The sequence below is a fragment of the Typopeltis vanoorti genome, chromosome 16, assembly GCF_054136105.1.
Source record: "Typopeltis vanoorti isolate ZY-2024b chromosome 16, IOZ_Tvanoo_1.0, whole genome shotgun sequence".
Classification (NCBI taxonomy): domain Eukaryota; kingdom Metazoa; phylum Arthropoda; class Arachnida; order Uropygi; family Thelyphonidae; genus Typopeltis; species Typopeltis vanoorti.
In genome coordinates, this window is record NC_143564.1 from 116,491,146 (window position 1) to 116,504,199 (window position 13,054).

Below are 13,054 nucleotides of genomic sequence, written 5' to 3' on the forward strand. Positions count from 1 at the left end.
CAACTCGTGGCAAAGGTGGAACAAGTTCCGATCACTAATCTTAATGTGGGATCAGTTAGACTTGCATCAATTGCAGGCGCAAACTTGACTTTTAGTCTGTTTGCTTACTTTGGAAAAGGAGTAAAACCAGGTTTAAAATTACTTGGTATCTTTAACATATTTATACACAAGGTAAAAATACTTTCTACATTTATATCTCCTCCAGGGATTTTTGATTTAATAAGGTTAAAATACCTTATGGTAACTTGTTTTGGCGAAATACTTACAAGCTCTGTACTACTAAATCTTGGTATTTCTAATTCTAGCCTAGCTCCCACTGACGAAACCTCATGCTGACAGTAGAAGAGGTCGTATGACTACAATTCCCGCCACCCGTCCAAAATACCCAAAAGTTCACTATCTTCCTAATCAATGTACTAAAATATCACATCTGGAAAGTACGGAAAAAATCCCAGGTACGAGACGCAAATTTAATGTATGCAAGAATAAGAAAAGGTTTCTTTTTCTACTTACCCAAATTTCTTGCACAAGAAAGGCACTTACTAGGAGACTTTAAATTTGTGAATCAATACTGCAAACCACCGACAATGTGCTTTCTTATACAGGGACGCATCAGGCCCTGTATATCTCTTTAGAACCCAAAAAAAACCCCCACCACCCCCCCACCCCAGGAAAAAGATTAACCACTCTGTCTCCCCTAGCCACAAAGTTTTCGCTGGCACGGTTTCTTTACTCCAAACAAGGGGGGGAAGAGCTGAGAACCCGGGCGGCGAAGGCTTACTGCGAGGCGGTGCCGCTCCTCGTGAGCGGCATCTCCCGGGCCAGTCTCTTCCCCATTCTAAGTCCCAGTGGTACCAGGTATACAAGTTCCTCAAAAAGTTCCTATTCACTCCTACTTACCGGACCTTAAGTCCTGTTATTTTAGATTTAAAATAAATATTTAAATAAGTCCTATTATTTACATCTTGTCTTTAAAAAAAAAAAAAAAAAAAAAAAAAAAAAAAAAAAAAATTACCTGGAATAAAAATAAGGATATTACATCTAGTAACATAAAAAGAACCTCCATTAACACTGGAGTAAACCATTACTTTAGATAAAATAATATGTGAACTATAGACAAAAGTCTATCTTTAACCTTTTTTCTGAACAGATAAATTGAGTTATATGTTACAGACCAATTAGCCATTAAGGCTAAACAGGTTGACTGAGGCCTCTTTTTACCTCCTACTATCCTACTCTATCTTATATCATACTCCTCTTTTACTGTCTGCTGATCCTCAGCATGCTTTATTCTCCAAAGGCCAATGATGAGAGACATGAACTCCCATTCTACCTCAATAAAGGTCGAAACCGGTCTGGGTAGTGGCCCCTTGCCTTTAATACAAAACATCATACATCCCCTTCTTGGAGATGTGTTTTGGCATTAAGGGTAAATATTAAGATTAGTGATCGGAGCTTGTTCCACCTTTGCCACGAGTTGCCATGGTCCTGCACTACCTGTGGGATCAGTTAGACTTGCATCAATTGCAGGCGCAAACTTGACTTTTAGTCTGTTTGCTTACTTGGGAAAAGGAGTAAAACCAGGTTTAAAATTACTTGGTATCTTTAACATATTTATACCCAAGGTAAAAATACTTTCTACATATATATATATATATATATATATACTGTATATCCTATATATATATATATATATATATGACTTCATAATTAGAACATTTTAGAGATGGCAATATAATTAATTGGTTCATATGAAATAATGTGGTATTCAGTATCCACTTAATTTTGAATGAATTACTTTGTTATTTTTGAATAGTTCTCAGTATTACAATATGGTAAGTTTCAATTAGGTAATTTTGATTACTTTGAAATCGAAGCAATATTCATAAATTTAAGAAAGCTGCTACAGATATTTAGAATTTACTAGAATACTACTACGTAAAATGGCAAATTGCGGCTGCCCTAAAAATGCCTCCGGATTAGCCTATATTTGCAAAACAACCGATACTCTTACGATATATGAATTAGACATATTTGCTCCAATTTAAATATGCGTTTAGAGGGATTGTGTACTGAGCTAAGTAATGCTAATATCTCTCTCTCCACTTGCAGTGCATTTCTTTTGAAAGAATACGAATGTGTCCTTTTTTGTGACTTTTCGCTAGCACGTCAATGCAAACAGATTTCCTGTTCAAAACGTATATTTCATTGGAGGATTTTCTCTTCTTGATATTAAGAATAATGAATGGAATATCTGTTACTTATTGTTAAATGATTACCTGTTTGATTTTGAACTCTGTTATTTGCATATTTTTGTTTTCCAACATTATGTGGTAATCAAATATTCTGAGAACAATCCAATTTTCTGAGAACTACCTAAGTACTTAGGTAGTTCTCAGAAAAAATTAAAATTTTCTGAATATTCCACCATTATAGAGATAAAATCTGATATGAATCAAATTTGAGATGGATAAAATCTGACCATCTATGATTGTCTGTTACTTCCTTCAATTCTTGCACTGATGTACTGAAAAAATATCAGTTTATCATTCTAAAAATATCATAAAGCATTCATTTCTACATGTTGATTTTTTTTTTCTTCTGCAATAATTAAAACTCTTGTTTAGTCGAAAAGTATTATCCGCCTGATAGGATTTCATTCATTGTTCTGAATGCTTGATGCAAAACAAGGAGGTTGCCTTGTTTTGAGTCACGTTTATAAATTTCGCTACACGACTTCAACTTGAAAATTTGGAATTAGCTCATATTCAACCTATTCCTAAGTACAGCACGATACGACTGTATGTTTGTGTGTTTATACAAATTTATGCCTGTTTAGTATGGAAAATATGAAGATGACGATGAGCCATATAAATATTATCATTAGTTTACTTCCTTAGGTTTCTGACAATTATGCAATAATATACAAATAAACAAATAATCGCAACATAATTATTCCTCAAAATATAAATGGAATAAATAAGAAGAAATCATATTGTGTAACTCCACGAGATTATCACAAGTAATTTCAGTAATTACAGATAAAAACAATTTCATTTCTTCATTCTTGTTTCTAATATAGTTCGCATATAAAAATAGCAATATTTTAAACTCGATTGGCTTTGCAATCAAGAGTCACGAGCTTTCTAAACAGTAGAAGTTTATTCTACAACATCTTGGTGATGTTATTGTAAGCAGTATTCTTCAAGAAGAGAACCTGCGTGAGAACTAATGTAAGACGGTAACAAAATTCCTCATGGTTAGAGAAATAAGCCTTTTCGAAGTGCATCCAGTTTATAGGGACGAGCAAACAAATTTATGCTTGTCTGGAATAATATTTACGTCAAGCTTTAAATATTTAATGACATATTCCTATTAGCGCTCTTTTTCATCTAATTCTTACCACTTTTTATTTATTGCTTCGCGCATTTTGGTTATAGCCTAGCGCTGTAAAAAATTGCGTACTAATTTTCTTTATTATAATAAGCTGCTCAGAGCATCTCACACCTTCTTAGATTCATTGCTCAAGAAACATTTATAAAGCGCCATCTAATCCCCGAAGGGTGACGAGGTTAACATTCTTCCTCAGTAACATCGGCGATCAATAAAGAAATGTATTAAGAGTTTTTGGTCTGGAGCAAGGAAGCTGTCGTCCAGGATGACTTAATCAACCTTCACGACCGACAGGGAGTCCTAATTAGTTATCTGTTTCTTTCAGCACGTCATTAACAGACCTTGACTAATGGGGGTGCCTTTTGTCTCGTGTTCCGCATTAGTTACAGGGTGATTACTACCAGTGTGCTCTGCTATTCTACATGGAAAACTTCAGTCACAACGAGGAGACAAATGAGAAATAGGGATAGGTTTAATGAGTTGCATGGTACCCTTGTGGCTGTTCCCACCACTTTCCCACTTTTATAATAAAAATACCACTCTAAAGTGGTGAAAATAGAAATTTCTTACTGGATGTACGCTTTTCCTAAGATTAATATCACTCATTATTCCTAACTTTATTTTTAGTGTATTCTAATATGTGCTGCGCATACAGTATGGTTCGCTTATTTCTGTTATACGAGAGGCGAGGGGTCTGGAAAGTTCTGATAATACCTAGACAAAAATTACATTAAAGCAACTCATATAACCACAAGAAAGTACATACGCGGATATGCGAATATAAGGACATATGTTTAATATATAATAAAAATTATATTAAAACAACTGATATAACTGCAAGAAAGAGCATACTAGTAGTAGAGTAATGAAGGTAAATCAGTTGTTTTAATATAATTTTTATCTTGGTGTCTTTAAGAACTTTCTAGACCCCCCTCTGGTATAATTATCGGTATATACAACAATTGATTCATTCAGTGTGAAAATTGTTTTAATTGTTTTTTTTATCAAAAACAACAAATGGTGTAAGACATATTGGATAAAAAATTTCGTCTAATAAAGGAAACGGAAGAAGAGCAGAGTTCAGGTACAGGGTGTTCGGGATAAATTTGACAGTTTCGTAAGGAAAAAGAAAATCTTCTTTGTATCTATTAAATTTAATGAATTGACAAAAAACATTACAGGCAGAGTTAATTACAATACTATCAACAATATTTACTCAAAATAACCACCATTAGCATCGATCACAGCTTCAATTCTGCTTCGGAACCTCGAACAAGCTGATGCTACAGTCTCCCTGGGAAGGGCCGCAAAAACTGTTTTAATTTTATCCATTAACTGGGCTTTTGTATTACTGGAAGTGCGATTGGTGTCTTTTTCAACTGCGCCCCATACAAAATAATCCATGGGGTTAAGGTCTGGGGAGTTTGGAGGCCAAACATTTGGACTGGTGAAGTCGTAGAAATTTTCAGACAACCATTTTTGACTTTTCCCAGAGGTGTGGCAAGGGGCCGAATCCTGCTGCCATACATACGGCCTACCATTGGCTACCCTTGTTATCCAGGGCTTGACTACAGTTAGCAACTCCACGAACAAAGCCCGAATTCCAATGCCAGGGTTCTTCAACACCTGTTCCTGCAGATTTGCGAGGAATTTTGCTGTACGAACGCAATCAGATCGTCTGCTAGGGATCTTTCTTCTTGCTACATCCTCGTAGTCACCATTGCAAGTCTCTAGTTCATGCCTGATTGTTTTTACTGTATTCAGGGAGCATTGGGCAGCAGTCGTAATATCCTTATTTTGATGGCGGGCACGAATCATCATGATACAAGTTATTCTCTTCCATGATTCAGGTGGGTTCCAGCTATCCATCCTTTCTGACATCTTGTATATGAATGAAGAAGGGTCCAAACTTTTAAATGAAGAGAAGTGTGTGTTAATACATGTAACTTACGGAAAAATATAATTAATTATAAATATGTCAAATTTATCCCGAACACCCTGTATATTGCAATGCAGTATTGTCTTCGAAAATATAATAGCATAATCATAAATATGTAATAAAATATTTCTTAATGAAAAATAATTTTTACAGGTCGATATGAAGAAGATTATTTCTTGAGATAATAATTTTATAATACAGTTTTTTTAAATTAAATTTTGCTATGTGGTTTCAGAAAAAAACGTGTGGAATATTTATGAATATTTACTTCGGTTCAATAAGATTGGTGATTAACCGGAGTTTGATTAATTCAATCTATCATATATAATCACAGAAAACAATGCTGTATATTACACGTAATATTTATATAATATCATAAGCATATTCGGTACTATTAACTTTTAATTAACCTAACTTGACAATTATCAAAGTTCCCGGTTGGTCGAATGTGTGGTTGAGAGAATTCATGTTCAATCTACGAGCAGATTTCTCGGATAACCTAACCTTTGTCCATCCCTGCTAATTTTCTAGATTCCTAGTCCATCCCTAATTTTTCTAGATTTCCAAAATTTCGTAGTCTGAATATCATAAAAATAGACATGCTATCAGTTAGCTGGCCGAGACACAGATAGAGTAGCTAAGCAGATATCTTTACTGGACAACTTCGGTATGCATCTGGCTGACATAACTCACGCAGAGTTCGATGACTCGATATTAATGCTACACAGATAACCTAACCTAACCTAACCGAATACGGTTTGATTAACTGATTATTTAAGTGCAAAGTTCAAGAGAAATGTTTATTTGGTTCAACGTTTGGATCAAAATCTCAATATTAAAGGGTTTTTTTTTTTTAACTTTCACATCTTGAAGATTAATATACTGTACTTAGCAGATAGAACTTTTTCTATACAGAATGCAAAAATATATGGAATAAAGAGAATGTTTCTTACTATTGTACAGCTATATAGAGAGAAATTATTATATGCTGTGCAGAAGCATGTAATATAACATGACAACCGATATAGAGACCCTATTGTACAAATACCTAAGATCACCTGTAGCCAACTAACTGGCTAGACGATCAGGTAACATTTCGATATGCCTATTATTCTTTTGTATGAACATAACAGAAGAGAGAGGGGGAGGGTGAATGATGTAGAATCTTCCCTAAAAAGGCAAAGAAAGAAAGAAAAAAAAGAAAACCGCATATCGCAATGAGCAGTATGTCATATTGATCTTCCCTGCACTTTAGATTACTGAATTACCAACGTGGGAGGTAGTAAAATAGTAGCACGCTCGCAATCCAATCTTCAGACACGAGATCTCGTCGGTAGAGCAACAGCAATGCTGGGGAGAGGTATGCGCTGCAAGAAATAAGAGGTCAGTATATGCAGGTAGCTGGTGCTAGAAAGAAAAGGTGAACAACAGATGTTCGAATAGCTCCGAGCGACACTACATAGTGTTGTTCTTTCCATTTAGGAATAGGGCAGTCAGAAAGCTCCTCACTTCTTTGGTCCCAGTAGGGAGAAATCTAGACTTATGACCACTGTACTTCTTTTCCAGTCATCACGGATTTATGTTACAAGTTTGATTAGTTCTACCGCTAACTCATACTATTACAACTACACTAGTTCAAATGAAAAGAATTATCAAAAAAAATATTAGAGTTAAAATTCTTTGCTATACTGCAAATTTCGCAATTTTTCTGACTGTTCAATCCTGAGATGCCGATGCTGATTGGAAAAAGGAATAATCTGAAAACTTCAGCCCCAACTTAAATAATAATTATCAAGCAGATTAAAAATAACTTTGCGCATTTTTGAACCAACCAATGAATTTTCAAATGCAATGTTTTCAAGCTCCGGGATAACAGATTGCATTTTATGGCGAAATGAATTTTGATCATATCTGAAATTAAACTAAATACCGGACAAAAAAATTTAATGGAATATACAGTATGCTGTTCCTATGTAATTCAATATATCTGTTTATATTAGGATATCGCTACATTTTTTCTAAGAAATTTTATTTTACTTTTCGTTATTCTTTTAAAATTTCGATTTGGTTATTTTTCATACTTTCTCTTCAAGGGGATTTTTTTTTTTTTTTTTTTTTTTTTGTAAAATCAGAAAAGACAAAATTCCACGAGAGGTTAATTAAGAAGTCATAGAAGTAAAAAATGAGACTAAAACTTATAAAAAAATGAAAATGGAATTTATGATTTATTTTCGAACTCAGACTTGTTTAAATTATTGTTTAACTAAATATATTGTTTAAGTAAATTATATACTTGTTTAAATTAAAGCAAAATATAGAAATGTGTCTGAGAAATTTAGAAAAATAAATAAATAAATAAAGTTTTCTAAGTAGGATATATCTTTAGAGTGTGCAATGAATATTTAATAACTAGAATCAAGATAGGTGGCTTCCAGGTATTTTGTGATCTAGAATTTAGACATAGGATATGTTCTTTTTTTTTTTTTTTCAGCACGTTAGGATTTTTTTAAGTACCTTGGTTATCACTTGTAAACAACTTCCGATATCCTTCTTAGAAGAAACCAAGAATCGTCTCCCTCTATTGCTAGTTCTATTTCTTTGGTATCATAGCTCTATTACCAAGTACTGGTAGAACCGGTCAACCTGCTCTGCACCAACTATATACTGTACAAGGTTTTTCAGGAAAGAAGTCCCAGTATGACGTATTAGTCCTAACGTTCAGAAGCTTGTTATAAATTGTTCAACTAATTCTTTGAAACTTTCGGTTTTACTTCTGCCAGAACTCCTAAAAGAATGCCCTAAACAATATTAGATTCCATTTTAGTGAGACTAGTCTTTTCGAATTCTCAATCTTTTAATATTTTTTTAAATTTTTATTTTTTAATAATTATTTTTATTACATATGATATACATTACATACATTTGATTACATATGATACATACTTGATTACCTATTTTTCTTTAAAAAAATCAATCCTTTTTTAATTGAAATTATGATTAATATTGTGATTACCTATTTACAACAGGCTTAATTCTGTTTTTTTTTTTTTTTTGTAACAATAAAATTCGTACAGATTTTCTTTCTTTTCTTTTTCCCCCTGTATAATAATAATAATAATAATAATAATAATAATAATAATAATAATAATAATAATAATAATAATAATAAATACAGCATTTATTCGAGTTATATATATATTTACAATTTTGTCTTTTTTTTTTTTTTTTTAATCTGGGATGAGATGTACTTTCTCAGCTTTCATTCTTGAAGCTTATTTGTAAGCATGGTAGGGTTCCAACCCGTTTGTGATTGTCTTTAGATGGGAGATGAATTTAGTCGCAGGGTGTGAGACCACCCACCATCCTGCTTACTGAAGGTCGTCTGAAGAGGCGTGAAAAGTTTCATGTTCTGTCTCTAGAACAGGGTCTCCAAAATAAGTAAAACACTCAGTCAGTATTGACGATGCTCTTGGGTTGGAAAGAACTACGTTCGAATCAAGCCTAGGACGCGAAGAACATCTATCAAAGCTTCTCAAATGAAGGCACACAAAGAAGGCTTCTCAAATTTACATCCATAAATCCGTAACAAAGCAGCAAATACAGATAGGATTGACCGCCTTATCGTAATTAAGCAATATTTAGGTTCTAGAAGCCAAGTCCCTTTGGCTTCTAAATCCCGAATAAGAGGCCAAATATTGAATATTTGAAGCGACTTTATTCCTTTAATAAGAGGGATTATGATCTCACATTGGGAGATGAATTTCATCTCCGACTCTATCTGATCTTATCTTCAATACGGAAATATAAGGTTATAATACAATTACTGAATTATCACCATTTCCAAAGCATTAGTGGGTTTTTCTTGGATAGAAACTTATGTATTTTTTTTTCTTTATTTCCTTAGGAAATTGGTAATAAGAATATTATATTGTGGGTGTTATTTCTTCTAGGAAACATTCTGTAGTTCCTTCTCTACAATTCCTCCCTTCTTTCTCTTGAATCTATTCTTCTCACATTGGATGACACTACTCTACAACTGTTTTACATTTACACGACTTTTCTATTTTTTCCCTTTTCAATCATTCACTGCCTAAACATAGAATCACTCTCCTCCGTAACTTTCTGGCGAAAGCCATCTCACGACATTGAACTGTACATTCAAGGTGTACGCTTAAACAGATTCGTGAAGATCTGGCAGTCGAGACTCACTGGATTAAGAATTGATGAAATTTCACCCTACTACCTTTAACCTTAGGGAATTCTATAAGACATTTCAAAGACAGGAACATGAAGTAACTTTTATCATATTTACAGTAACGGCAGATTTCTCCGCACGTTGAAGGTATTTGTAAGTTTGATCGAGATTAATATTAAATATATCACTGAAATGCTCTTGAATAATACAAAATGCCATTGACTCCAAATACATAAAAAAAAAAGAATCATATTCGTCAAACATAAAAAAGGAAATTTATCATAATTAAGCAACTGTTTTTATTTAGCAAGGTATCCTCTACAAATCACATAAATAAAGATTCATATGCTCCTAAATAAGAGTTTACTCTGTTCTATTTATTAGGGGTCTGACTATTATCACGAGCATTTCATTATTAATATATAGTTATTAATATCATTATGTTATTAATAATGATTAATAATTTCACATTATTAATCATTATTAATATATAATAGGATCATTAATATATATATATATATATAACTTCATTGTTTGAAATATTTATTAAAAATATGTCGATCCAATGTCATTGCCATTATAATTCATTTAATAAAAGTAATACCCTAGGTTTGGGGGGATATCGCGAAATGCTCGTGATAATAGTCAGAACCCAACTAAATAGAACAGAATAAACTCTTATATAATCATTTTTGTCGATTCATTTCAACTTTTGTTGCAATCGAATATTTTAAGAGCAAAATATACAAAATGATTCGAAACAATGCAAAAATATGACACAAATGACACGATCTTCTTTCTCTCTAAAATCATTCACTGCCAGAACATCCAGGGTCTGTGTCCTGCGATATTATGCGAGTCTGTGTTCTGTGGCAGTCTGTCCTGCTCACCTTCTCACAAAACTATTTTCACGACAATAAACTGCGCGATAAACCAAAGCCATCTTCGATTCAGCAGCTGTAATAATGCTATACATTATTATAATATGCTATACAAAAAGGCTATTTCTAAACGCAAGTATTTTTTTTAAGTTTGTCCATTAAATGCAAATTGATGGACTTTATTTTCAATATTTCGGAGACTCGTTTTTCGCACACCATTTTTATAAACTATTCCGAATTCTCATTAACCATTGCATTAACAAATCTCTAACCCCATATGAACCTCGAATTTCACCAAGAGATTAAATTTTAAATGTCTTAAATTTTAAATTTTAAATTTTAGTCGACAATATATTATAATTTTATAATATTATAATATATTGTCGACTCGATTAGCTGAGTGATTAGCATAATCTGCTTTGCAAGAACCACTGCCATGTCCAATTGTCTTTAGCTGAGAGGTCGAATTTAATCCCCAGGTGTGAAACACCTCCATGCTTACTGGAAGCCTAATGTGGCAAGATTCAAATATTTCCGCGTTATATAAAAAACTAAACAAAATAAAAATCCTTATTCCACCAATAGCAGTAATATACAACCTTTGGTGAGTGAAAGTCATGAAAATATACACTAATGAGAAATATTAGTCATTTATTATAATTCTTTATTTGAATGTAATTCTCTTATATATTATTGATCTGTGACAAAACGTTTAAATCCTTATCGAAAGAACACGATTTTCTTGGAGTTTTAGGTTCATCACATATACGGTGTAGTTCATTAAAGCTACAAATGCATCCTGATGGTGTTATTCTACATTTTCAGTTTTGGCGTAATGAATGATCATTGCTTTACCACTCTTACGACAATGTGTATAGATTGTATTCTCGGTATTGATTTAAAAAACGTAGGATCATTAAATGAAAGTTATGTCATAACTTATATAGTTATGTTTACTGAACAATTAAGCAAAAAGCGGAAAAAAGAAATTTATTGCATGCAAGATTATTTATAATAGACAACAACAACAAAAAAAAAATGAGTGCTCAACTTTTATTTCTTTATCACACACACACACACACACACACACACACACACACACACACACACGCATATCCTGATTTTTATCGCTGTTTTTTTAAAAAATGCTAATATCCTCACTTCAAACTGTCCATCAAATAAGAATCAGAAAGTCTACTTCGTAATCTACAATAGATTGTTCTTCACCCATTGTATTCGGAAGTTCAAGTACAATCAATGAATGCTAAATCAACACTTATTTAATAATGGACATTGTTAATACACGAGAATCCATTCGTAGACTGCCCCGGTTATTATTTCGGCAGATTCAAATGCATTGCCTAGATTGGGTCTTTAAAAATAAAAAAAAATGCGAGAAACGATTTTGAACAATGAGAGAAAATATTTTTAGAACTCCTCTCTTCCTGCTGCAACCAAACCACACCCGAAATATATGAGTAATTCTTTACTCAGATGATGATTTCTGAACTTATTGCTTCTGTTTTCAGTAGTGTACAGAAAAAAATAGAACGCGTGAGGAATGCTCTGAAACAGTTCACACTCGAGAACTGAAACAATTTCCAAAGAAATTAATTCAGTGGAATAGTATGGTTAACTTTATTAGGCAATTATAAAACGAAAGGAAACTATATACCTTATATCATTTAAAGGATGCCGCAACATTTGCCCTTAGGAAAACCTGCGCCAGTCCAGGTTATTATTTTTTTAAGGTGGTAAAGAGCCGTTATTAGGACTTTTCAAGTGAAGAAAGAAATTCACCTCTCGGAAAGTCGGGTTTTTAATTTCGTCAAACAGACAAAGTAACTTAGAGGAACGCACGCAATTAGAAGAAATAATGGCGTTTATAACGTGTGATAATAATGAAAATAACAACAACAACAACAAATATTTAATAATAAATGCTTTGAATAATTATGGATTATTTAAAATATATACGTATGTTTTATACAGACCGATAAAGCTCGCTGGTGAAAAATACGAAAACACAAACACAACTTTCACCTATATTTGAAAAGATGGAATATCTCTCTCTTATAATTGCAGCCTTGGGTTTCACGCGAATCAAGCGTTCAATTTAGTTATCAGGCCAATAAAACGGTATTCAAAAGCACCTATAAAAATATGCATTTTTTCTGTACGTCTTTTGGAAATACTCTCTCTCTCTCTGTGTGTGTGTGTGTGTGTGTGTGTGTGTGTGTGTGTGTGTGTGTGTGTGTGTGTGTGTGCGCGCATTTTCCTCCCAATAGTAACCCTACCAGGAGGTAATTTATTCCTACATGCGCCATTGCATACAATGCTTATATTACACATAGCTTACAAGTACTGATTAACATTGGCATTTATATTTTTGTATCAATATCCATATTTAAATTTATATTTTTATATATCCATATATTAACACCATATAATTCACACAGTATCAGTAATTTATATTAGATTACAAGCATTGGAAGTTGATCTTATTGGCAAATTTAATTAATTCTAAGTAATACTTTTCGATAAGTCTCTGTCTTAATACTGGCCACTTGTCTCCGGAAGTGATGACATGTTGTATTAGCGGAATCCAGATGGAGTCCAGTAGCTGACAGTCGTAGAGTATGTGGT

General features: G+C 33.0%; 1 protein-coding gene across 1 annotated transcript in view; it reads left to right on the plus strand.

Moving 5' to 3' along the window:
* Positions 1 to 13,054, plus strand: part of LOC150098280 (uncharacterized) — a 189,303-nt gene that overhangs the window by 59,286 nt on the left and 116,963 nt on the right. The gene's annotated exons all lie outside the window — the stretch shown is intronic.